Source organism: Pezoporus wallicus, unplaced genomic scaffold, assembly GCF_028554395.1.
Source record: "Pezoporus wallicus isolate ANWC-B61680 ecotype Strahan unplaced genomic scaffold, APGP_CSIRO_Pwel_v1 contig_5542, whole genome shotgun sequence".
Lineage (NCBI taxonomy): Eukaryota > Metazoa > Chordata > Aves > Psittaciformes > Psittacidae > Pezoporus > Pezoporus wallicus.
This window is the reverse complement of record NW_026640165.1, coordinates 1,591,880-1,617,628: the sequence shown is the minus strand read 5'-3', so window position 1 is coordinate 1,617,628 and position 25,749 is coordinate 1,591,880. Positions and strand designations below refer to the sequence as shown.

General features: G+C 44.7%; 1 long non-coding RNA gene across 1 annotated transcript; it reads right to left on the bottom strand.

The window, feature by feature from the left end:
* Positions 1 to 22,971: 22,971 nt before the first annotated feature.
* Positions 22,972 to 24,467, bottom strand: LOC130603826 (uncharacterized). The gene is made up of 2 exons (XR_008973294.1): positions 24,211 to 24,467; positions 22,972 to 23,932 (listed from the first exon to the last, which is right to left on the bottom strand). It is a non-coding gene; the product is annotated as an uncharacterized LOC130603826 (long non-coding RNA).
* Between the last annotated feature and the right edge of the window lie 1,282 nt (positions 24,468 to 25,749).

The following is a 25,749-nucleotide window of genomic DNA, read 5'->3' as shown; positions in this document are numbered from 1 at the left end:
ACCTGCCCATGGTTCACCAAAAGGACCTTTTGGGATGCAAACTGGGGGATGTAGCTCCCAACCCTGTAGGCAGGCCATGGCTGAGCCTTTGCAGCATTTACCTCTTGCTGTGTTTTCACTTCAAATTGAAACGGAATGTTATTTTTTGTTAACATTCACCAGCTTGGATATATCTCTGGCCAAATACATTTTATAAAGGTCACTGAACAACCACCATTGATCGCTACCTACTATTGCCGGGGACAGTGTTGAAACACTTGTCCAGCTCTGTCACCTCTGTTTTGTGCTGAACCATTTGGTCATTTTCTTGTGGGTTTTTGCTGTTGATTGTTTTCTTGTTTGTTTTAATCCTCAAGTTGAACAAACTCCAACAAAGATCCCATGCAAACCCAGCTGACTAATGAAGGCTACTTACTTCTAGTGATGGGTCACAAATACATCTTTGTTTCAATAACTAAAACCATCTTCTGCAACATGCTTTTGATTCATTCCTCCACTGGTATTTGCAAGTAATGCCACAGAGGCCTCTTAAATTTCCCCAGTGCAGTGCTGGCATGAACCAGCGCGGAAAAAAACCTCTGAATCCTGCCCCTCTGAATCACTTGGTCGTGGCCCAGAATTGTATTTTCTCCCATCTATTCAGCTTGCAGTAATATTGTCATTTGGAAGAGAGTATTTAGTTAATCAACTGATAGAATAATGTGCTGAAATACATGAAAAATAAGGGTTACCTGTAAAAAAATGTGGAAGCATAAGTAGCCCTGGCTGTAAACAGAAGGATACATGTTCCACCTACTAATAAGTCCTGGTGTCTAGGAAGAGGGAGACAGAGAAGCATTTTGAAAGGCAAAGGTAGAGATTAGGTACTGTCCTTCTGCACAGGGCATCTTTTGTACAACTGCTATAGAATCACAGAATCATAGAATAGTTAGGGTTGGAAAGGACCTTAAGATAATCTAGTCCCATCAACCACAATGACAGCTGTAGGCTGGTTGTGTGAAAGGTGAAGGCAGGGACATGTTCCCACTCTATTATCTGGAATGAGAAGCCAGCCCCTAATTTGATTATGAATTACATGGGCCCGTCACTAGCCCTGGAGTGTGCTGCTTTCATCTTTCTGCCCCAGCCAGTGTGGGGGTAGTATTGGCTGGATGGTCTCCATCTGAGTCCTGCACAGCTATCAAGGACCATCGAGACATATGCTTTCTGCTGCTTGAAGTCTTGAGTGGATTTATAAATAAAGCAACAATTGAGATGTTTTAGGAAAGACGTGCTGGTTTGACTACATGTGCTTTTTCAGCATAAATACCACTTAGGGCTTTCCAACCAAAGTGGCTGCTGTTGTAAATTCAGCATTAGCCATCAAATCATCCCTGTTGGTGGCTCTCTTGTTCCTGTGGCATTTAGGCCTGTGTGGCTGGCTTTTGGCTCTGCAGTTCAGAAGAATCTGTAGAACTGAGCAAAAAGATGAACCCCAACCAACCAATTTAGTAATATCTGGCTGAATTTCTCCTTTTGCCTAAGGATTTGGGCTGTAACAATTGGACGTGGGGCTCTATATGTTTTTGCTAGTTCAATGCAAATAGCTCTGTTGTGTGGGAGCAGTGATAGACCTGTACTGGCCTGTTCAGATTGATAGACCTATACTGTGTTGCTTAGATTAGCAATAAGAAAACATGCATAAAAATGTTGAGAGAGAAATTTATTTCTACCTCAACATTCCTTAGCACGTTCTCTGTTGTGAATAGAGAAGGTGGTAAAGGAGCCCAAACTGCTTGTCTCCAGTAATTGTCTTCTGCACTCTACTTAATATCTGGCATGTTGCCCTATTCCTCCTTTCTGCAGAGTGCTTTGTCTTATTTCCAGCCCTGCCAACAAGTGCTTCCCCAGCTAAGGACACAGCTACTCCTCCGACCCTGTCAGATAATGAGCATTCTCTTGGCATATAAATTCATCTAAATTGAAGAACAACTAATTCACCGACTGGTGTCCCAGACCACACAGTAAGAAGCAGGTAAAGTCTGTATTGCCTAAAGTAGAAGAGAATTTACACTTAAATGCATTTACTTTTGACACGGTCATGCTGCAAGCTATAGCCATGTAGGCAGAGAGATTTTCTTGTAGCAGAAGCAGATCTTGGAGCAAAAACCCACATGAGGAACACTGAAATAGAAGTGGTTTTGTTCTCACAGATGTCTGAGAAATCAGAAATGTCCACTGTCCACTTCAGTATGAAGCCAAACTCCTGGGACCTTTGTTGTTTAACAGAATGGTCATAAAGATCTTTTTCATCTCCATAACATCCTGGGGTCACCAGGTATGCTTTTACTGGGCAGTAACAGTCCCTGCTCATGCCTGGTTTCAGACTGGAGCTCTGCACCCTCTTGCCCACAGCCAGCAGGAGGTATAAGGCATGCCAAAGCGGCTCCCCTTCCTCGAGGAGAGCAGAGCATTCCACCTTGTTCTGGTTGGAGTTTATTTGCAGAAAGCTCACCCCTTGCTTTCCAACAGCCTGCCTGCTCCCTGCTGGCTGTCTGCTCTCCCAGAACTGGGGATAGTCCCTCTTGCTTGGGGCAGAGATTGTGTGCCCCCAGTTTCATAGCACTGTGGCTTTAGGTTGGTTGCCTGGACTGGTGTTTTCTAGTTTTCTACATTTGCCCTCTAATGATGAGTTTAAGCAGTTCCCAATAGTGTCACCTTCAGCTGGGTTCTGACAGCAAAACAAGCTACTGTCTGGGTGCTAGTAAATGAAGTTAAAGAAACACAAAGTGGACTAGAGGAAGAGACCCCACATTGATCATAAGGAAAGATGCTATAAAAGGCTGACCAGGACCTGGGTCTAAGCTGTGGCCATATCACACCTGGCCTGTTCTGCAGGGCCTTGGCTACACCAACTGGGCTTCTGAAACCCCAGCAGGTAAGAGCAGAGATTTTTTCTGCTGCTATTGTGACACTGATTCCCTACCAAATTAAACCACAATTTTCCATCCAGACTTCCTGAAAAAGGATTGTTCTGGCCCTGCTTCTGGGAAGAACTTTTATCAGAAACTGGTGGCCTGATCCAACCTTAGCTATGTAAAGCACAGACAAGGAGAGGCTTGGTCTTTGGCCTTAGGCCACACCAGCAATGACAACAAACCTGCAGCACTCTGTCAGCAGAGATGTTTTTTCTACAACCACAACAACTTTTTTTTTTCTTTTAAAAAATTTTCTTTTTAAAAATTTCAGTTATTGACTGAGGGAATTGTCTTGCCCTAAACTCTTACCTAAAACAGCAAATCTGGTGAAACCTTGCAAAGTAGAGGCTCATCCGGAGTTTGCACCTTGATAGTGCAGTAGAAATGTTTCTTAGGACTATGGGAAAAGAAGGCTCCTGAGGCAGTGCTAAGGTTTCAGTGAAGAAGTTCATGATCACATGTTTAATTTTCAGCTCAAAGCTTTTAGCGCATGTTCCCAGCTAAAAGGGTCAACTTTGGTTTGCCAAGCACTGGGTTGAGCTTTGTGGAACAAACCAGAGGCAGCTCACCCATGGAACACAGTGCAGGTCTTCTTCACAGGAAGGTCCATAATTTAAAGAATGATGAGGTCACAGTTAAGAAATACTTGGGTTCATTCAAATTTGGTATGTTGAATGTTGAAATGGTTTCAATGTGAAATATTTTTATTAGACTATGAAATAAAAATGTTCTGTTGATGGTGTCAGAACAGAACTTCCAGGCTTACCCAAATGGGTGTTTACATTTTTTTCCTATGAAATGTCACTGAAATCGTCCTGTTTCCTGGCATGCTGGGTTTCAACACAACTGTGTTTCCCCATGCTCGCCATTCTGTTAGAAAATTTCAGCTCTTTCCAGCTATGACTATTGGCTAATATAGAATCAATCCATCCACCTGCTGTACAGTTTTACTCTAAGAAATTCCCTCAACCATAGCATTTTAATAAAAGCTGAACTGATGCATGTGTGTTTGAAATCTTGTTAGAAACATCTTACCTGCAGTGTGCTATATTCTGAAAGAGCATTATCATTACAATGAAAACTCTCTTCTCTTTCATCTGTGACCTACTTTACAGTAACATCTATAAAAATGTATAAATATCTGTTGAATAAAACTCTATTCATTGCATCTTTTATCTTAGTTGTTTACATTAACCATAATGAATTAACCTCTCAGAAGTCCAGCTGGCAGCTAAGGTGATGCTCATTGCATCACCTTGCATAAGGACTGGAGAGTTTAGGGCATGACATGCTGCGTGCTACCATGCAAGCCCATAGCAGAGCCTATGAGGCCAGCAGCAGCAGCCTAATTTCCCAGCAGCTCGGGACAGTTTTGTTTCATTATATGTGTGCCTTCTCCTGAAGTTAATCATAAAATAACTAGGGATGGAGGAAACAACTCTTCTGGCATGAATACTGGAGAAAGCCTTAAGATGTTTTGCCCTTCCTCGGTTCCTGTATGATGTATTAGTACATGTGATGTGATGTGACGTTTCACTGTAAAAATTAGGAGAGTCTAATTGCAATGTGCCAGGAAGTGAAGCAGGAAAGAGGAAAAGGAAGTCAAAATAGTTCCTGATCCTCTGCTTGGTCTTGAGTTCCTCTGCCAAAATGTGGTGTTTGCACTTCCCTGTATTTTTAGTTTTCTTTATCATGAGACTGAAGAGCTGGACAGGTCCCAGGAAAACTAATAGACTGACCAACTATGTAGAGGCACAGTAGATGGGAATAGTCTTTATGTCCTGACAAATGTACCAATACATAAGGTGAAGGAGAAAAAGATGCTTTGTAGTAATCATTCTGTAATTGCATGTACAAGAAGTGACAGAAGACAAAACACTTTCCAACAGGAAATGTTATTCTTTTAGAGGGTCTTATTTTCCTCCTGTGATGATGTGTAACAGCCTGTTATAAACATGAAGAGCCCAATGAGTAATATGCCCTAGTTAGAGGAACAAACCTCCTTAAGCCACAAAACGAAAATGCCTTTTTTGATGCATTTATACCATCTCAGTGCAGTGATTAGACTTGTTGGAAAAATTCTCAAGGGTTTTTCATACCTTTCTTTTCTCTTTTCTTTTCTTTTCTTTTCTTTTCTTTTCTTTTCTTTTCTTTCCTTTCCTTTCCTTTCCTTTCCTTTCCTTTCCTTTCCTTTCCTTTCCTTTCCTTTCCTTTCCTTTCCTTTCCTTTCCTTTCCTTTCCTTTCCTTTCCTTTCCTTTCCTTTCCTTTCCTTTCCTTTCCTTTCCTTTCCTTTCCTTTCCTTTCCTTTCCTTTCCTTTCCTTTCCTTTTTTTCCCTTTCCTTTCCTTTTTCTTTTCCTTTCTTCCTTTCTTCCCTTCCTTTCTTTTTCCCTTCCCTTCCCTTCCCTTCCCTTCCCTTCCCTTCCCTTCCCTTCCCTTCCCTTCCCTTCCCTTTTTTTCTGTTTTCTATTTTCTATGTTATTTTATTCTATTTTATTTTATTTATTTCTTGCATTCCAGCAGTTGAAGTTGATTGTAAAGGTAGCAGCTATTGAGTGTAATTATAACAGTTGCTGTTCTGGTTTTGGTGTGAGTTCCTTGAAGGCAAGGCTTCTATGAGCTGCAAATCAGGGGTGCTCTGGTGAGTGCTTTCCTGGATTCCAGAGAGCAATCATCAGTGACAATTCAAGATCCCATCTATTATTTATCAGCTTTATAGAATCATAGAATGATATGGGTTGGAAAAGACCTTAAGATCATCTAGTTCCAACCCCCCTGCCATGGGCAGGGACACCTCACACTAAACCATGTCACCCAAGGCTCTGTCCAACCTGGCCTTGAACACTGCCAGGGATGGAGCATTCACAGCTTCCTTGGGCAAAATCATAGTTTTGAGTTTTGCTCTTTATATCATGCAGGCAGTGGAACAGACCAATAAAACATCTGCATGGGAGATGGTTTAACATCACATAGATTGTTCAAAAATAAACCTGATGAGCAGCCAGGTACAGGATCATGAACACCTTATGGAAGAGGTGGCTTGCCAAATGCCGGGCTTCCTGTGTTGATTACTCCTTGTGATAGCTTTCGTTTTTTAAAAACTGGAACATTCATCCATGCTACTGGATAGTGAAAAGGCACTTTCATTGCCCATGTCTGCAGAGGATGGTGGGCAGGCATGTGCCAGACACTGCTGTTATTACCAAAGTGCTGCCAGCTCAGAAAAATTACCTTTCCAGGACTGACCCTGGGTTAGATTTCCATGGAAAAGTCTGGCTGCTCCCCATCACTCGAGGATGCCCCATCTGCTGGAGCAGCATGCGTCCTCCCAGCCTGGCACCCAGTGCCTGATGTGCTGTCCCCATAAGAAAGGCACTCAGACTCTGTAAAGTATCATTTAAAATGCTCTTTATGAGAGCTAACACTATAAAGATAAAATAGCATGCATAATCTTACATCACTTTATACGTCAGGAACCCCAAGCTCTGCACCTGCACACAGCACACTGTGCAGACCCCTCCACAAAGAGAGCCACCCCAGTTGGGTCATTTAAGCTGTTACAGGACTTTCTTACAAGATAACAACTCCGCTCATCACTTCTACCGTCAAGCAGAAAGGATGCGTGCATCACAACTCCTTGCCACACTTTCAGACAAAGGCAAGGTCACACTGGCGGTGTGATTGCTGGTACCAAGTGGGAGCTTCCACAGGCTCCTGCATTACAGCATGATGGTGAAACTTGTCCTTTGGCCATGGGGTACCCCAGCATGGGGATACAGTGCGTACACAGGCTAACTGCTATGTGGCTCACTAGCTCCTCTGTGCACTGTGCTCCTCTGGTAAGGATCACTGTGCCCTTGTCTCTTACAGAAGCTGTCCTGGCCAGCAGCACTGCCCACGAGAAGCTCCCGAGTGGACACTATGGCAGCTCTATGGTGCTGCAGACCAGCTCCATACCATGAGGTTATGTGCCAGTTATGTGCATTCATGCACCAGGCCGCCAGCAGTGGTAATTATTACTCAGGCATAGGGGCTGAGCTGTTTCCTCTTGCTGTGAGATCACCATCCTCACAGCACATCTTTCAGCAAGCCTTGCCAAGGGAGGTTTAAGACATTTGTAAAAGCCCCTTAGCAGTGAAAACTGAACCTCAATTCAGTGTTGTCCATCTCCTGCACATCACTAAGCAGATTCTCTTGCAACAATGTAGATTTAAGCTGAACTGATGTGTGTGATCGTATGTGTGTTTGTGCACCAGCTGATTCATACAGCATGTGTTCAGTTCTGCAGCTACCTATTGTATAAAAATAGGGTCCTGATCCTCTGACACCTCACCCCACCACTGTGATTGCTCAGGCTTCTGCCAAGAGAGTAGAAAACGCTACCAGACCAGAAGAGCAGTTCTCCTGCTCCTCAGCACTCCAGATGCACCAGGGTATGTACAGGCTGAGCCCTCCTGCAACTTAAGCAGTGACAACAGACTCGTGGTGGAGACACTGTGGGGCTAAGGCAGTGACCTCTCTGAGCACACAATAGATGCTGGATGGGTTTTCTTGCTCCCTTCAGCACAAGTCAGGGAGAAAGCAGGAGTGTGTAAGGAGGTGCACGGAAGTGCATGGGGATCTCAACCCATGATGATGTAGTGTGTGTGGTGGCTGGAGAGCAGCAGTCCTGGGTCACTGTGTTTGATGGGTTGGTGCTTGCTAAGCACTTGTCCCTCAGCTCACAGCGCTGCACAATGGCTCTACTGCAGGGAGAATCACTTTGGCCCTCCTTGCTCAGCACTTCCACATCTGTTTGGCCAGGCTAATGTTATTTTTCTCACCCTGAAAAAGATATCTTTAAATGGAGTTGCCTGAACCTCCACAGAGGGTTATTACAAGGCACATCTGGAGCTTACAGTGCGGCTGCTCAGGCTTCAAAAATCAGATTATAGTTTCCTTTTAAAACCTAGAGGAATGTGTTCTTGAGCTGTGAGTCACCTTAACTGTGACGTTACTCATTTGGACTGTTTCTGCTTAAAAAAAAAAGCCCTGAGCATCAAACAGCAGCAGAAGGTGGCAAAGGGTGGAAGGGTGGATGGAAGCCTGCAGGAACTTCATCTCAAGGGAAACACAGCAGACAGCACACCCGGCCCCAGCAGCAAGGAGCTGCATCTCCATATCCTGCAGGCTCAATCTGGTGGGCTCCTGCCCATGGCATGTGGCACAGCATGGAAGGAAGTGCTGCAGCATGGCATGAAAGCAAATACTGCTTTGAAGCCCCTCCTACAAAAAGGTTTTTCCCTCACAGCTGTCAGATGAGCCCTTGGGCCGCAGAATTCTGTGTTCCCACCACTGTGCCCATTGCTTCTGCCTCCAGCCCTGAAAGTGCCCACTGTGCTGCTGGTATGGCCCAATCTGGGCCATGGACCTGGCCCCAGTGTGCAATAGGGTGGTGAGGGTTGCATCCATGTCCAGGCTGTCCCCAAAATGGGATTCCAGATCCCTGCATAGAATCATATAATCATAGAATCAACCAGGTTGGAAAAGACCTTTAAGATGATCAAGTTCAACCATTACCCCTGGACTGCCCAGTTCACCACTAAACCATACCACTGAGGGCCAATTGCAAGGAGCATTGCCCTGGGATGCACCAGGAGGAGCAGCCTTACAGGGGGGTTAGACAAACCTGACCTGACAGTGCCCCCAGGGAGAGTTTGCAGCAGCAGGGAAGGATCACATTGGATGTGCTTTAATGGCACAGAATGACGCTCCCCAAGGATCCGCAGATGACCGCTGACCCTTCCCATGCCTGGCCCCTGCTCTCAACAAACATTGGAGCAAAACGCCAGCCCAGCAAAATGGACCCCTGAAAACCTCTCCCTGCTCTATTGAAACACAGCCTGTGGTGAGGGGAAGGGGAAAGTGCCACTTTGGCAGCTCTTTTTAATTAGTCAATGGATAACGAGGTCTGACAATAATCTGGTGAACATCCCGTTGTCGCTGACTTACAAGTCCCCCCTTCGATTTGAGCAGAGGATTTTGTGCTTGTGTAACGCAGCCCTGCTGTTACACAACTAACTCCAGGCACACGTTTTCTGGTTTCACTTGTGATTCATATCACGGAGGAGCTGAAACATGCTTGCTGGCTCCTGCCAAACAAAAGTCACGCTGCGTTATTTAGGTTTAGGTTTGTAGTACTCCGGCCCTTGAGCAGCAACAGGCATTTCAAACAGATTGACAGCCATTAATATTTACAGGACCAAAGGTCACAGAAAATCAATACAGCCTATGAGATGATCATGAGCAAAAACTTCAAAACCAGAGCTAAAACTTTCTGAAGGACCAGCAAAAGACCCATCAGTGCCAGACAATGCAGTTTGCTTCTTTCTTTTGTATATCCTCTTGTGCAATGCTGCATGTACAGCTTAGGCTGAAAGCTTCTGACGCTAAAATCAGCCTTTATATCACATGCTCCAACAAAACGACTTCTAATAGGCAGATGGACCACCAGGCTAACCCCAAAGGTATCTAGTTCAGGGAGCACTTTCTTGGAATTTGTGTAACAAGCAAATGTTGCAGTCTGGAGCTTCCTAAGCTGCCTTATGGTCTGTAGGATGTGGGTCCACAGGCAATTTCTTTTGGGATACAACTCCCACTTGCAGACAAATAACTTTGTGCAGCCCCAAATTCTTGTGCTGAGCAATTTAGGACTCTAGAAAATGTACCATGCAAAAAAAGTTGCAGGAAAAGGGGGAAAGTAGACATAGAGAGAAGAGCAGGCAAAAGCATACGGCCTCCTCTCCAACTGTTTAGCTGTAATACGTGCTTTTGGCTAGAGGCCAGGAAGGTGTCCCCTGAAGTTGCTCCCATGCTGCACCCTTGTGCAAAGCCCATGAGCTCTCAGTGGATGTTCATTTTGCACCTCTTGCTTGGCAGCCTCAGCATAAATCCAGCTGGAAAGCATCCTTATATGCAGGGCATGTCCCTGGCCAGATATTTAACCTTGTATTTACCTCAAAGTTATAGCACAGGCCAAGAGTATACATTAGCTGGGGGGTGGGAGTAGAGGGGTGGTGCACAGTATACCACAGTTTTGGTCCCAGACAATGCTCTAACTGCAGCTTGTTTGTACAGCCAGAGTTAAGATGGGACTAGATGCAAATTGGGGTTGAGTCCCCCTGTGCTGGATTGAGGGAAGAGTGCCCAACACAATAGGAAGTCAAAGAGGGCAGCTGTGGAGGCAATGTGATAGAAGTGCAGAGGTGGCCAGCCATGGCCAGAATGATGCTGGCCAGGGTCTTATACCTGTGGCCACATTGCTCAGGTATAATCCCAGTGAGGAGAAAGACTTAACATAAAGGGGTTGTTCTGGGGCTGCCCAGTGCTGTCCCCACTGCACACTCCTCTGGTCTTGTGATCCCCCAGCCCTGCATCCCAGAAGATCCCTGAAACAAGAAATCCCGGGAAGGCGCCTGCCAGAACCACCCAAGTTTATCATTCACTGCAGCCTGGAGTGGCTGAGCTCTATCTCTTGCAGCATGACAAATGCAAAGAAATTCTTCTGCAGAATTAAGCTGATTGATATTTACAACATCAGCTTTCAACCTGCAGCCCATTAAACCCCACGGTTACGTAACTAACCAATAGGTAAGTAACCAACAAATGGGAAGCCTACTGTCAAAAGGCTTAAATGTGTCACAGGGGGATCTCACATCTGTCAGGGAAAATATCTGGGCTCATAAACATATAATCGTCCACAGCCTCCCAAATGTGCATTTGCCAGAAAACATCTGATCTTCCGGTGGAACAGCATTCCAATGGAGTTAAAGTTTAGCCACCAAATAAAAATAGACAGGGCTAACACTTGGAAAAGTCATCTGTGTTCTGCAGATTTGTAAAAAGCCATTATGCAGAAACAGTTGTGTCATGCCTGTGTCATTTAATATCTTAATTTAGGGGATTTAAATCTTGGCTAGCCCAGTTGGCCAGGCCAGCTCTTTTATAACCCTGAAGAAAAAAATGCGAAGTCATGTGTATGCTGTGTGGGGCTCTATTTTTGTTTCTTGCAGGCTTCTAACTCTTTCTCGATTGCTGAGCTACTTGCATAATACATTGAAATTTTAATTCAGGGAGAAAAGCATTTTGTGGCTGCCAGTGACCTAGGCGGTAGGAAATGTTTTACCAGTAAAACTGGGCAGGTAGTTTTATTGGTGACTGAGGAAGAGGAGGAGGTTAAACCACATGAATCTGTTTCTGTGTTCTAGCATTTATTGACAAGACAAGGCAGGGACTTTGTTTGCTCTCAGAGGGATATTGGTCGATGCTGTGACACAGTTTCATGCTGCACAAGGAAAGCTGTATTTAAACTGTTTGAAGGGTGAGAGTGAGTTAAGCAGACTGCTGTTTCACCTGGTTCCATTTCACCGGGCATTCAGCATATAAAAAAGCTTTTTGTCTGTGAGCTCACCTTGCCACATCCGTACTTATTGAAGATAACACAGAATTAGACAGCATTAATGACACTAAATGACACTTAGCTCTTTGCAGTATGATGGCAAATGGCCATATTGGGATAGGCACAAGCTGTTTGCCTGGCTTTGCAGATGAAATTCAGAGGTGAGCTGCTCGAGGTGGCAAAACACTAACCGGCAGGACTAGGACCCTGTCCTGCTGGATCCTAGTTTCTGGAGTGCCCTGTGTAACTTGCTCCCAGACTTTGCATTATGGATTAGTTCCAGCCTTGCCTTTGCACTGCTGAACTTCTGACCTGTCATGTGTGGCTGCAGGTCAGCAAATGGGACATCCTCATGGGCTCAAATGGTTGATTTCCTCTTTGAGCTGGGCTTGAATTAGCCACACTCCTCATCTCTTGCTCTCTGTAGTACTTTAAACAGTCTGCCCCACACTGAGCTTCCTACAGAAGCATCTTCCTCCCTAGAAGAGATTAAATAATAACCTAGAGGTTATTTAAGAAGGTTCAGTAGCTGCTGTTCAGAAGTGCTATAAGGGCAGCTGGGCAGAAGGTTGGATGAGCTGATCTCCTGATACATGCTCCAGTCCTAACTGGGTTTATCTGAATGACTAGAAAACATTGACTCCTTATTTTCTGGGAGGCATTGTGCTCAGGTGCCTCAGTTGTTTATCACCAGCCATCTCATGAGAGTCACAGTGGCTTCAGTTCTTGTCCTCCAGAGCAGTCATTGCTGGAACCAGCTGAGGCCACCAGTGCCTTAGGATACACGTACTAAGGTTGCTGTCTAACCAGTGGCTGGCGGTTTGGCTCTTGCAGATGCTAGGCATGTGTCAGCAGCAGGATCCTTTCAAATTAAATCACAGCTGTCTCGAGTACACTTGGTTTGCATGCAACTGGCTTTCCCAGCAGCTTAGCCAAGGTGGAAACCACCAAGGAGTGAAGATAGGTCCCTGCCTGCAGCACAAAGCTTTGCTTGAACTTGGAAGATGCTGATCCCACTCAGCTATTGAAATACAAATTTCCCCTACAGGATGGGGCAAGCCCTTAGACAACTTGCTTTTATTTGTCAGAGCCTTTTGACTAACCTGTTACAAGCACTTCAGCAACCTCTGAAAGAATGCTTAGGTCCACCACTGCCTTGGATCTCCCATGTTTTCATGCCCAGGCCATGCATACCCATGCATATAGAATGTACAGTATGTTCAACATGTATGTATGGAATTTAGTTCCCATTGTCACCATATCTGAGCACCTGCTATTGTACTTTCGAAAAGGAAAACACTATTATCCCTGTTTGCAAAGAGTAAACTAAGGCACAAGGAGCCCAGGTGGGGATATTTGGGAGCCCAGTGCCTGACTCCTCCCTGTATATCACTGGAAATCTCATGGGACTTAGGTAAGAAAACACCTTTCGGGTTGTGCAGCTTAATTACTTGTCTGGGGGCATAGAGGACAGCTACAGAGAATTGAACCCAGATTTCAAACTAGCATATTATACACCAGACCATCTCCTTCCCCCCTCTCCCCCCCATAGAGGTCGAATTATAATGTTCATGTAAGACAAACAAGATGTTGTCCTTGGCAAGTACTGATATTCTTGATTGAGTAGTTTCTCTGGTTTCATAGTTTAATTCAAATCTAAATATGAATCCAATTATTTCTCAGCATCTTGGGAATGTGATTTTTCAACTACTGTGAGTTTTGAGTTGTCACTGCTTTGAAATCTTTTAAGTTAGGATTCTTAGACATTACACACATTTATACCTGTCACATTGCATTCTCCTGCTTGCTTTCGAAAAGAAGGAATCATTAAAGTGGGGCTTTTTTTTTCTCATGGGAAGATATATTTTCTCTTTCTAGAATTACATTGAAATAGAGAATAAAAATTGAGACTTCATGCATTTTTTTCAGTAAATTGAACTATTGTACACTGGTTTTCTCTCAATACTTTGTGTTGACTTATATTTAATGCATGCCATTGTCGTTTTCAAAGCTTTCATTTTGCAGGGAATTTATATGCACATCCTTGATCCTTTGAATGTAACACACCATATTTGTACAGACCTTGGTTTGCTTTCTCTTAATTCCTCTGTTCTTTGGAGATGTCCTTTTCTGCACTTGAGAATACTTCTCATTATTCCACAGATTCCAGCTTAAAATTATACTTCTTCTGAACACCATCTGGTTCATTTCCCTTTGAAATGTGAGCCTGTATGAAAAGGAATGAATGACATGCGACAGGTAAAATGCATTCTCCTCAGGACCAACTCTTAGAATTTTACTGCCTGTAGATGAGGCATTTGCCCTTTGAAGGTGCGACGCAGAACCCTGCACCCTGTTGGGTGTTCACAGACCCCTCTCCAGTGCACACAAGAGCCCAGGGTCTCAGGACGGGACACAAAATGGTCAGTGCTCCAGGCAAGCCTTAGCCATCTGCTACACTGCTGCAAGGCAAGACCTAAGCATCAGTTCTCAAGCATGTCAGCTGTGGGCTGGCACCTCCAGAGAGGACTTGTCACGGCAGATGCTCAAAGAGTTTTCTTCCACAGAACCAAGCCAGCCTCATTCCTTTAAAACTGGGCTGGGGGGGGGGGGGGGTGTGGAAGATGACCCATGTGCCCCCCTTCACCTTCAATGATAGTTTGAGTTTGCTAAACACAGCAATTGAGCAATTTCGAACTGAATTGTGAGGCAAATTTGATGGCATTAATCATGTATGAACGCAAAAAACTTTTGCATCTTTGGCTGAACACAAGAACTTCTTACGGATATGCTGGCATTTCTTCTGGGTATTTAACTAAATGGTTCCCTGTCAGTTTTTCCTCTGTAGATTTCTACCTAGCCTTTCCAACATTGCATGTAGTCTTTCTCCATTTCTTTATGTCAGCCTTTCAGAATTCCGCAATCACCTGTTGAAATTATGATTATCCACACCTATGATGTCTAAAATGAATAGAGGAACAAGTTGAGCATAGAAAGATGTGCAAACTAGTATCTTTTTGTGACTTACCGTTACAGTCCCTCCATTTTCTTACCAGAGAAGGTGATTCAGGAGCTGTGTTTCAAAGAGTAATTGGTACTTTGCTAGTAAACATCTACCTTTTGGGTTGAGCTTTTTGTTTGTTTGTTCTTGGATTTGCTGTGTGAGGTCTGAATGGTGCTACCTGATAGGCTTTTCAGGTGCAAATCTGCAATGTCAGCACACAAACAAGGTAACTGTAGCAATTTCAGACCTATCAGCCTGACTCTGGGAATGTACCTAGAAAAGATTCCTGCTAAGGTGCACTTTCAAAGGGAAGTTGAGGTACCTGTGTCCATGACTCCTACTCAAACCTATTCCAGAGGTACCTCTATACTTGAACTGCAAGCTCTGCCTGCATGCAGAGCAGCAGGTCTATGCAGCTCCCTGTCTCAGTGCCTAGGTGTTTTACCTGCCCAGGGACGGTTTGCCAAACATTTGTTGGGCCATCAGTCCAGCTGGCATTTCTGAGGCTAAATCCTTCTTTCCCTGGTTCTCCTGGTGATCACAGAATCATAGAATAGTTTGGGTTGGAAGGGACCTTCAAAGGTCATCTAGTCCAATACTGCCCTGCAAAGAGCAAGAACATCTTGAACTAGATCAGGTTGCTCAGAACCACATCCAGACTGGAATGGGTGATGGTTCACCCATCCCCATGAAATTCCCTGGATGTCACTTAGCGTCTGGGTGCCTGAAGCATTAAGCTGGGTTGACCCATCCAGCAGCCAAGCACCCACACAGCTGCTCCCTCATTCACCCTTCCCTAAGAGACATTGGGAGAGAATGTGAAGAAGAAAAGCAAGAACATTTGTAGGCTGAGACAAAGTTTAATAAGGGGGAGAGGAGGAAGGGGAAACAAAACACAGGTGATGCAAAGGAAATCACTCCCACAAGCAGACTGATGCCCAGCTAATGTCTGAGCAACAGACAAATTAGAAGCCCCAAACCTCCCCTTCTTCTTCCTCTACCCAGTTTTATTGCTGGCAGGACATTACGGAGTATGGAATATCCCTTTGGCTGGTTCAGACCAGCTGTCCCAGCTGTGTTCCTCCCCAGCCTCTTGCCCACTGCCAGCCTACTTGCTGAGGGAAGCAGAGTGGGGAAAAGAGAAAGCCTTGATGCTCTGCAAGCGCTGTTCAGCAACAGCTAAAACACTGGTGTGGTGGCAACACTGGTTCAGCCACAGATCCCAAATGCAGCACCACACATGCTGCTGTGAAGAGAGCTGGCTCCGTCTCAGCCAGATCCTGTCCAAATGCCTGCCCAGGAGGGAGAAGAGGGTTGAGTCCTGGTCCCCATGCTTGCTCCTGCTCTTTATCCCATGACTTGGCAGGCTACAACAGCATCAGCATGGGGAATAAGGAGAAGAAATGGGGCTCCTCTGCCTGGGTGAGTACAAGGACCTCCAGATCAGTGCCGGTCACTTGCGTCCTTGGTCCTCTGACATCTCCAGAATGTCTGATACCTGTTTTTACACCATCAGACAGCTTCAATGTGAGGGTACATCCCTGACCTGCCAGAAGGCTTTCTGGCTTCTGGAAGATGTGCTTTCAAATCCCCTCCTGGCACAGGAGGGAATTCAATTTACCATGTTTGTCTTAGGTAAAAGAGGTTTGTATTCAGCATTCCTGCACTTAACGGGACACCTGATGCTGTTGGCATGTGCTAGCTACATTATGAGGGTACTGGATGGAAGTCAACCCCCATGGCTGGAGCCATGTCTGCCTCTTGTCTGGGACATGGGCACTGAGCAGCTCCCTCTGACAGCCTGGGGCAGCTCCAGCCACACCTAGGGGTGCAGCTGTAGGCCCTGAGAGATTTTAAAAGCAGTATTTTTGTGCCTCAGTGTGGTGCTGAGCAGAGGGTTTCGGACCCACAGATATGAGCGGAGGTGGAGTTTCGGCTCATAGCTCCTATGGCTGACTTGGTCTGTGATGCCGCTTCTCTACTCCCTCCCCAGTGTCACAGCACACATCACCCATGCTCACAAGCACTCTTTCAGAAAACCTCTGAAAAACACCCCAGCAGTTCATTGCTTTCTGTTCTTTCTTTAAATATCCACCATGATGTCTAGGCTTTAAGCAACTAGTGCCCTAAAAACATCAGTGTTCCTCTGTGTGCTCCGTTAAAGACAATATGCAAGAATTGTTAAAGACAATGAGGAAGTTTCCAACTTGAAATGAAATGTGTACTTATAATCACCTTAGTTATTTTCTGAGTCTTCTGGTGCTTCAGAATGGATGTGAGCATTCTATATCCGCAAGGATAACAGAGGCAACACACATGCGCGTTAATTACTGCCAGTCATAGTATGACCTGACTGTCATGGAATCAAGATTTAAATAAAAATCCTAATGTCAGGAAATCAGCCTTGTTATTTATAATACCTTCTGTTAGAGCTATAATGAGGCAGAGAGGCAAGGAGGAGGTCTGAAGCCCTGGGTATTTCATAGACTATGAAATCACAAGATGGAGCCAGATCCATCCACATAAATATTTATATTAGAGAGGCAAAGCTGCAGCAGATTCTTGGCTGATGTGAAGAGTCTTCAGCTGATGTGAATTTTATGGCTTGTGCTTTCCAGCAGGGCTGTGACAATTCACATCAGCAGAGGAGCCGCTACTCTATAATTAGCCAAATCCTTGCAACAGAGACTGCCGTCACCTTCCCATCAACCCTGCTCTCCCCACACGGTTGCTATTTAACCAGTTGCAAAAATGCTGCTTATCAGAACATCTCGACAGAGCACTGAACAAAAGAGTATCTGCAGCTCAGGCTCACTGTCAGACAGACAGAGCCACAGATGACAATGGCATTAATTCAAGATCTTTAGTTATATTAGAAGGTCAACGACCAGCAGATCAAAGGAGACAGTTTCTTTCACAAAATGCTGGATACAGGAGTTTGACTGAAGTTGTTCCTGAGCCGTTGTCTCTGGGTTATGGCAAAGGAGGCAGTGCAGGAGGGAGACGGCAGAGCTCACTGGTGAGGAATAGGGGAGCAACGGGCATCTGCTTCTGCTTGCAGCATGGGTCACTCCTGCGCACATCAGGGGCTGTGAAATTGGCTCTTACCCTGAATGTTACATATAGCAAAGCCACCTGTTAATACAGGCAACAGAGGGATCACTGGGGTGACAAGGTCTTCAACAAATGCCCCCCATTGCATTGTTCCTGGGCAGTGCGGGGAAAGGAGAAGCTTTCCTGGCCTCACTGCAGTGTGGGAGAGCTCAGTTTGATCTGCGTGGCTCTGAGTGGTGCAGTGGTTGCAGGTGGGTCAGCATCCCTGTACTGTTCACTGCACCCAGGTGGGAAAATGGGCCAGGCTTTCTTGAGGGATGCACAGCCTGTCAAATGTGCCAGAGGAATGCTAGGAATGCTGGAGGAAAGTGCCCACAGTATCGCACAAAGACATGGACAGGGCAAGTGATTAGAGACTGAAAACAAAAAAAATCACAACATTTCGTTGTATAAAGGGAACATAAACCCATTCCCAGTGCAAGTGCAACCCTCTGTTCAGCCAAAACCAGAGACTCTCCCTAGGCCCAGGAGTGGTGCTCACTGGGGACAAGCCTCCAGCTCACCTCCTAAACCACAAACACACATCTGGGCCTGTGCCTACTCTATGAGGGTTTCCCTGCTCCAGGGAATCAATACCAAGAGCATGACTGGGCACTATGGACAGGAGCTGGGCTCTGCATGATGTCCCTTAGCTTAGCTTCTGGTGCGAGCTTGCTGAGGCTGTGCTCAGCCATTGAGCAGACTGTTCAGGAGAAGACCACAGTGCCCTGCTCCAGCAGTATTGTGCTGTCTGGGCTGTACAGGCTCAGCCCTTACACAGAGCAGGGGTTTGGCTGGTTACCTCATCCTCCTCCCCAGGCCCCAGGGGAGGCTGTTCCTTCAGGAGATGTCATCGTTCAGGAAAACCACGAGTGGGTGTTTTGTTTCCAGGAATGCCTTTCCCAAGGCTCTCTCAGCAGCGCTGCCTGCGTGGGCTCCCATGCCAGCCTGCTCTTGAACAGTCCAGGCTGATGCTTTTTTTGGCAGCTTATGCAGAGTTGGATTGCTTTTACTCTGGGCTGTGGCTGTGTATTTCTGCTTCTGGGCTACAGGATTTTCAGTCAGGGCAACCCTTGGGACACTGTCCTAAGGGTTGTCTGCTTATAGCATCCACTCTCTCTACCTGGAAGCTGCGCTGGCCACATCTCCAGTTAGAATTATGAACCCTCCAAAGAAGAGAACCTCAAGGTGCCTTCACACACCAGTACAGATCATAGAAGTATTATTTGAACACCAGCAACTGCTTAAAAGCAGAGTAAAGGGAGTAGGGTAGGAAACATTCCCCTCGGCATCACAGCAATATGAAGAGGGGCATCTCCCATTACTCTCCTCCTGCAACTGTTTCTTTGGCAAATAGGCATTACCTTTTCATTAAGCAAACATCACTCAGTTTATCAAAGAGTAATTGGAAAGGTAAACTGCTTTCTGACCATAGCTTTACACCATTGCCTTCCTGTGTGATTTCTAGAGATCTCTAGAAAACTGCAAACAGGATTTTCAGACTGTTCTTAGAAAGGATATGTGGGGGGATTGTGTGTGTATATGTGGGTGTGTTTTTATATATATATGAATATATATGTTTTACTTATTGTCTTTTATGTATGTGTACAGAGAGGAAGAAAGGCAGCAGAATTGGTGGTGACTGACTTAGATCAGGCCTGTCCCTGCGGTTTGATGTGCCTTTGCTTCCCTCCTCCATCGCCAGGGTGATGCACAGACCCGGAGTGGGGCAGACGTGGGACTTTGCTCAGCCCCTGTGCTCTCTGCCCTAGATGTAACGGGAGATTTTGTCAGCCCCAGGCTATGGGATCCTTGGTCTGGGGATCTGCAGGACAGGGCCAAGCTGCATTTCATGGTGACAGGAGCTGGAATGGGGTCCTGGGCTGTGAGCAGTGCAGGTGAGAAAGGATGAGCCCATGGTGCCTTCCTGCTGCCAGCTGCCTCAGAGGCATTCATGGTTCTGCCTCCCTGCACCAGACAAGTCTGTCAGACCTTAAGAGGTCTTGGTCTGATTACTTTATGCTTGACACACATGGTGTGAGTTGTGCTGCTCCTCAAGTTTCAGCAGCACCCTGTCTGAGCTCAGTTCATTGGACGGTGCTTCATGGCCCCTTAATTACTGACCTGTCGGTTTCCAACAGCATTGGAAGAACTGGTACAGCAATCCACTAATAAATAACTAAAGGAAGGTAATAAGATTAGTGTTGCATAACCTAGATTGGTGAAAGACATTACATGCTCATTTTAAAAGTAATGTTAAATTGGCTTGAGAAGTTTTGTTGATAGACATGAGGTAATTACAGCAATACACTTCGACTTGCGTAAGGAAGCTTGCTTAATTTTGATGTGTGTTCTGACTGAGATAAAAGATAGGACAAATTGGACACTGGATCTTTGTCCTTTTCAGGAGAGATCAAGAAGAAAACAAACTTTATTGACAATATTGCAGGAATTGGTAAAAATATTGGCACAAGCAAATAATGTGTATTTCAGTTCAGTAAAACACAACGTATCTAGAAACAAAAAAATGCAGGTCATGTTTGCTTGATAAGGTTTTCTGTCTTGCAGCGTAATCCTGGAAGGGATTAAGGCTCACGCGCAGATAATCAGTTGTAATGAAACCGCAATATGATGTTAGGACCTTCAGAGTCAATGCTCTTCTCGAATGCAGTCCCCATCTTGTCACTGAAAAGGAGCTCAATAAGGTTTGTTGCTTCCATATCTGTCACGAGTGCAGCTGGAATATGGTGTCCAGTCCCGGACTTCACTCTCCAAGAGGGATATTATAAAATCAGAGAAATTTCAGCACAGACCAATACTGTCTGAAGGTCTGCGTTAGCCTCTTACACGAGACGCAAAATCTACTTGTTCTCTCTAAATGGTCTGTAAGAACCTGTCAAAGGGTTTTGATGTTACAGATAAAGATACAACAGCCTTCAGCATTTACAGTTGATAGACAAGTTGAAGCAGGAAATACAATATAATTATTTTCACTAAGAAGAATGATGATTGCCATTGAGTTGCCACTCCTGAAGAAGTTTTCAGTCAATATTTCTCTGTAGGATACCCTCAAATTCAACTGTAGTTACTGGATCTGGATGAAGGACTAATCTGGGGGAACTCAGAGGACTGAGTTGAGGACTCAGTTGTTGAGGACTCAGACAAAGAGTCTGATGTCTGTTGTTCTTCCTGGCCTGATGGTTAGAAGTAACAACACAGCTTAGCCCTATGCAAATCTGCGAATCAAAGTTTGAGTTCTGTATATTTTCATGCCCTGCTGTGCAATGTTCTACATCATGGCAAGTGCCAGACAGGACGGCAGAGCACCCAACACAATCCTCCTTCACTTTGGGGAGATCCAGGGCTTGTGGTTCCTGCTGTATCCCAGCTGCTTGCTCCACTGCTTTCTGTGCTGTGTACCTGAGCAGCAGAACAGACTTTTATGTCATACTTAAGACCTATCAGATGTAAATAATAGAATCCTTCTCCTTATCTATCTTTGTGAACTCTACTGTAATCTCTAAGTCTATGTAGTGGAATTGCAGAATGAATCATGACTGGTAAGCTCACATGAAGCCACCTGTGTAAATAGCTGTCCTACTGCACTGTGAAGCCATGATGACAGGATGACTGGAACCTGCAGGCCTGATCCTCCTTTTCCAGGTACTTAAGCTGGCATGAGGGGCATATCATAGAATCATAAAATCACAGAATGGTTTGGGTTGGAAAGGACCTTAAGATCAATCAGTTCAACCCCCCCTGCCATGGGCAGGGACATCTCACACTAAACCATGTCACCCAAGACACCATCCATCCATCCACTCACTCGGGGAACTTTACCAGCTGCGATTCTCTGATAGAAAGCTGGACGGGAGAGCAGACCTTGCAGCCAGTGACAATGCCTAGGGCTAGCTGGCAAACCTATGCATTGCTCCATCACATCGTACTGACTACCAGTGCAGTACCCATTGCCAGTAGCCAATGGACGCCCACACTTTGACTTAATCCCTTGTCAATGTGGGTTGTATCATGCTCCCATCTGATTGCATTGAGAGCAAATGGATGTGAAGATCTAATCTTCGAAGCTTCTCATGGGTTAGGAGTGTCTTCAAGGCAAAGCTTTGTGATCACCTGCTTCAACCTTGGTTTGCCAAATCACCAGCAGTGTCTGTTGGTACTTGCAGCCTAGTACATAACAGTTTACCTGGTAGACTGTAAACAAGCATTTCTCAAGAAGATGGTGGGCAGCTCTGCACAGCACGCACAGTTTGGCTGCATTACTGTGTCCTTCTCACGAGTCCCAGGAAATTCCAGTACCCCTGGAATTCAAAATATGCTGTGGTTATGGGTGTGTGTGTGTGTGTGTACGTAGACAGACACCCATAGACATATAAAGAGAGAAGTAGTCATAAAATATATATACTATAGACTACATATATATAAGACATGTAAATGGTGTTATTATGAAGCAATATGATGTATTTATATAAGCATCTATATATGCACACATAAATATATGTCTGTGTGTCTCTATGGAGAGAGTGAGAGTCTGTGAGGATGGGTGTACAACCACTCCTCACATGCTTATCACTTTTCCTTAGCACCTTCAGTCTGGTGTGAATCCAGAGCTGATAAAGGGCACTCAGCTGATAGCTCAGGCATGGAAGCTTCTCATTCTGCCCAGTTCATTGCTGTCAGCAGCCCTGTGAGCTGTGAAAGCCTGTTCCTGTGATGCACATCAATTTAGCCTGGGTGGATCCATTTATGGTGTGATAAGATACTGAGGCTGGCTGAGACTAAAAACTTACCTTGGGGCTAGATTTGCACAAGCAGACTAGACACAGGAGCTTTCTCTTCTGCAAAAGCTGTCTCTGCAAGCACTTCAACCCCATTTTTTTCCTTTTAACTATTCTTTTGAGAAGACTAAGTCTTTGAAGAATTTTTGGCATTAGGAGTGAAAGCGAAACCTAAAAGTCTGCCACTCTGTGACTGTGTTAACAAAATTCTCTATTTTGACTTGGAATGCTAATTTAAAAGCAAGCAGCCAAGAGTGCAATCTGATTATTCTGTGCAATTACAGGCAAGAAGTTTCAGGAACACAAACAACAAACCAGATGTCATCACTATTACTTGAAACTCTTCTTTCAAAGTTCACAGAAAGTGTGAACTTTGTTAAGGTGTTAAGAGTCTGGATCAGTGAGAAAGGATACCTGCTTCTTGATTCTTTATTCTTTCATTAGGACTATATATTCAAATACAGCAGCAGCTCCTTTCCCAGCTCAGACCATTATAGCCTTGTAAATTCATATATTCATCCCATTTCTTGTTTTGGATTTCATCACCACTTTTAGTAAGGTACTAAAGATATTTTTGCAGTACAATTGTATGAAATCAAAAAGTTATTATTCTGAAGCTCTTTATCCTATATTTATAAAAACAAACCAAAACCAAAAATAAAACAACCCCGCTATTAGACACAACTGCTTCAATAACATGGCTTGTTTTATTTACTAGATGATAGCAATAAAGCTGGCAAAGCTTTACTTGACAAACTAAAATACCCCTACTGTCTCATTCTCCATGTTGCAGTAAACATCAGATCCCACCTTAGAAGCAGAGTTAAAAATCAGGTATTTAGGGGACACCTGATTATTTATTTTATATCTTACACCATGCTACAAATTATGTCTTCAATCACTTCTCAACTTGTATAAACCAGGAAAAACAACACATACACAGCTGCATGTGTAAAAAGGCACCTGGGATGGTTTTGTAAGTCCTCCTTGACTGATCTTAAAAGACGTGTAGTACAGGCTATTTTTAACAGTCTCTTACTGTGTAATGATGAACACTGCAAGCACAGAGAAGTGTCTTCTCTGCAGGACCCAGACCTGCTGCGTAGGTACATCTGCTGAAGCTGTCCTTTTGTCAGGCAGTCACAAGGGATGCAGAGGTATTTTTAGTCTTTGCACATACATATTTCGTCTTCTAATCCCCAAAGGACAGTGTTTTGGGACAACAACTATGTCATCCAGTGAATCACGAGAATGGCCTGTAGGACAGTCTATTGTTTTCAGCCAGCATGCAGCTTGCCAGAAGCACAGACAAGCTTTGCTTCCCCTCAGTTCTCAGCAGATCAGGCTTTGGATCATAGTGAATACTCTTCCTTAGTGTTTTATCAGGAATAGTCGTCAGACACAGTTTCTCCCACTGTCCTTTCACAAGAGTCTCTTCAGTTCTTGTGCCAGGGATTCAACCTTCTGTTACAGGTATTGCCATTCTGCTTCCTCTATGTCTCCCCCAGCCTGGGGCAGGAGTCACCCCACATATATAGCAGGTGCTCAGCACAAGCTTCTCTCCTTAGCACTTCCCAGGGTGCAGACAAGAGTTGTTTATACCTTGGTGCTGTAGTGAAGGCTTTCTCCCCAGGCCATCTCACGCTCTGGAGAAGGAGCAAATCACACACAAAGTTGTCCCTAGTAGTTACCCCATCATCCTTCCCTCTACAGCCAGGTTGGTGCTGCACTGCCACTGCACACTAGGGCCAGAGCAGGGTTTCACATGGTGTCCCAATGCCCAATAACTGGCTTAAGCAGGGCAGTTATCCCTCCACCCATGGCACTCCTACAAGTCCTCTTCCTGTACCTCAAACGCCCAATTTCTTGTTTTGTTTCTCTGTTTCTCAGATTGTGCTACTGGGGATAGAAAATGACCTTTTACCTCCGCTTCTGCCCTCCCAGTTGGATTTCTTTCCATCTGCTCCTTTTGGTGGCCAAGTCGCAATCCAGGGCTCATCATATCCCTCTCTTCTCTACTCTTCTTGCACCTGTATGCAAAAGTACTTCGTCTGATTTAAACCATTCTTGAAGGTAGTGATTTTGCCTGAGAAGAAGATGCCAAGTGAGACTTCAGCACAGCTTATGTCAGAATGTGATTTAAATAATGACTGCCTTTCCTTGGCGCCAGGTGATGCTTCAGGGAACTGAGCTTTTGAATGCAGAGCTCAGAAGAATGAAATATAGCACTAACCTTTAAGGCTTCTCCAGGAACTCAAAACGTGGTACTGATCAAATGTCAAGAGCAGTGCTCTTAGATAGTTGATCTGGGCTCTATTAATTGGAAACCCAAGCACTTTGCTACATGTGTTAATTGACAGTGTATTGCTGAACCAAATCATTATGTAATGATTATTACTTATGAATTATTCTCCCTGTTCTCCATATGCATACTTTTAGGTGTTATCATTTTAAAATGAATGACATTCATTTGAAAATATGATGAGCCACATGTGCATGCCTGTACTATATGGCTTTGGACTCAGCCATTTGAGTGTGCATGAACAGAAAAATGGTAAAGCTTGATTTAAAAGTACTTTGAAATGTTTCTCTTCTGAGAAACCCTGAATCACTCAAAGCAATCAAAGGGATCAGGAGGCACATTAAGGACCTGCTTCAGGAACTCCTCAAGAATCAGAGTCGAAAGCCAGAACTTCTTTAGCACGGAGCTATCCTGAGCTTGGTAAGGTCAGGGAAGAGATCATATGACATGCTGCTCCGCCAGGATAAATGAACTTCATGATCAGAAGGTGTCCGTGTTCCTGAATGTTTCTATCAAATATGAATGTGTAATCAGATTATCGGCCCTTGTATGGTCCTAAACTAGCAGATCATGGGTGTACATGCTGATCTTAAGCCCGGGCAAATCTTCTGTCTTTGAGGGACCACTTAGGTACATGAAGTTAAGCAAAACCAGGAGTTTTGCAAAGCCTTCATTCCAAAATTGGGAAATTGGGTTAATGCAAGTGGGTCCTTGAGCCCCCATTGAAATTGGATCTTAGCTGCTTTTTGTTGTATGACTTTGACTTCTGGTACCACAACGGGTAAGAGCACTGTTCACATGAGACAAGCTAGGGACAGAGAGGATTCAAAAAACATGTTTACCTTGATGACACCATCTTCCAACCAACAGCAGCTGAGAATGAAATATTTTCTGAAAGGGTTCATTGTTGAATTTCTGGGATATTTGCAGAACTGTGTTTTGATCAGCCACTGGATCCAATTATCCAACCTGTAACAACATCAACTCCTCTCAGATTGGCTGCTTCTCCCAAAATGAGAGAAAGCAAAAGTAAATAGCGATACTACACAGAAGTAACCCAACAGGCAAGTGTCTGTATATATAGCTATATATGTGTGTGAATGCATTGCATATACAACAAATGTGTATAATGCATATGTAAACAGAACAGATCCGGAAACA